This window comes from Frankliniella occidentalis, unplaced genomic scaffold, assembly GCF_000697945.3.
Source record: "Frankliniella occidentalis isolate FOCC.00 unplaced genomic scaffold, Focc_3.1 Scaffold270, whole genome shotgun sequence".
NCBI classification, from domain to species: Eukaryota; Metazoa; Arthropoda; class Insecta; order Thysanoptera; family Thripidae; genus Frankliniella; species Frankliniella occidentalis.
In genome coordinates, this window is record NW_026267396.1 from 142,224 (window position 1) to 143,996 (window position 1,773).

At 66.7% G+C, this 1,773-nt stretch overlaps 1 protein-coding gene across 1 annotated transcript in view; it reads right to left on the minus strand.

Annotated features, from left to right (window-relative positions):
- The window catches only part of LOC113207386 (trithorax group protein osa), a gene marked incomplete in the record, with an annotated part of 93,466 nt that overhangs the window by 45,612 nt on the left and 46,081 nt on the right, over nucleotides 1-1,773 (minus strand).

A 1,773-nucleotide genomic window follows, 5' to 3' on the forward strand; every position in this document is an offset into this window, starting at 1 on the left:
TTCATTCCCTGAACGGAAAAGCGCGACATCACGACACTAGAAGTGAGTTACACATGGTCACACAATTGTGTGGGGTCGTGTCATTCATAGGTGCGGCACATAGAGAAGCACAACTTCCCAACATCAAAATGTTGTGTGCCACAAACACAGAGTTGTGTGTGTGCCATGCCACCTAGACACGCACTTTAAAATGTGTTTGGATGTCACGCTCTTCATTCGTAGAGCATTTCCCGCATTTCCCCCCTAGCGCCTCACAATCTCCAACGCCAGTCAGTCGCAGAGGGCGCGGCGCGGCGGGCAGGGACGCCAAGAGAGAGATAGTGGCACTTGCGACGACATCGCGAGCACACGCTCTTCAAGTGACAGGCGACACTGTCGGGCGCTCGGCGGGCGTCCTCCAGGACGCCGTCACCACCACGCCCACGCCGCGCCCCTCCCCGCCGGCCCGACTGTCACGTCCACGTCGTGGTGGGTGAGCAGCACCACAGCCTGCCTCCCCGCGGCCTCCCCCTCGGGGCGGCGGCGACGTCGAGGCAGCGAGAGGGGCCCTCCGGAGGGGCGGAGGCGCGCACGGCCGAGGCCACGACCACCCGCGCCGAGGGCGTCGACATTCGTCCCGGACGAGACACCCACCGTGCGCCGTGCTGGAGAAGGTGGAGAAGGCGGGGGTGCGCTCCAGGACGGTCGCTCCTCGCCGGCCACGCCAGCGCGGACAGCTCACGGCCATTCACTCATCGATTGATTCACTCATTTCACTGCACAGCACTGCACCATAAACACACACACTGTAATCCTGGCGTCGATGCGTCGAGGGTAATCCAACGTGTGACGGCGGTCCTGGCCTCCTCTTGCTCACTTTTCACTGTAAACACACGACGCGTCACTGGCGACGGACGACGCGGACCCGGCCGTGGACGGGGCTGCGGCTGCGGGCAGTCCCGCGGGCGAGCGGGGCGGACAGTTCGAGCCTGCACCGGCGAACCCCTACGCCAGCACCAAGCCCAACCCGGCTCCCGGCTGGCCTGGCTGGCTCTGCTCGGAGTGCTCGGCTGCTCGGCTCGGCTCGTGCTCCCCCCAGACCCATATGTGCCGGGCGGGCGGGCGGCAGCGGCAGCGGGCGGCGGGCATGCAGCGGGGAGCGCGGCGAGCAGCAGCGGCGGCGGAGCGGCGGCCCGGTCGGGCGGGCACGTCGGCGCAAATACGGGGTGCTCGGGAGCGCAGGCCGGGGAGCCCGCCGCCGGGGCCGACTCTTGCCCGCCGCCGGGCCCGGGCAGCGACGCCAGCGCCGCGCACAGCGTCAGGCGGCGGCCCGCCGAACCATCCAGGATAGCGTCGGTGTCCTGGCCAAGCCGCCGGCACGGGGGGGCCTCAACCGCCCGGGCCGTGGCGAGCACAGCCGCTAGGGCCCTCCAAGCTCCGAAGAGGGCCCCGACACTTTTTACCGCCAATTTGGCCGCCAGCGTCAACCCATTCGTTGGACGCCGATTCGGCGCCAACTCCCGCTAGCCTTGCCGCCCACCTCGTTGCGCGGTCCATCACAATTCACTGGTAACCAGTGAAAAAGGGCGTAAGTCCAACGCAAAGTCCGAGGACCTACGCCCTTTTCATTTGTCACATGGTCCGGAGTGGACGCAGGTGCGGGCGCGTGCCGACACTTTGCGCGCCGGCTCAAGACCCGCACAAAGCTCCCTCCATTCATCCCGTTTCCCCCCAAAACGCCCCGGCCGCCGCAGCACAAGCTCGGCTACTTGGCGTAATGAATGAGTGAACGAA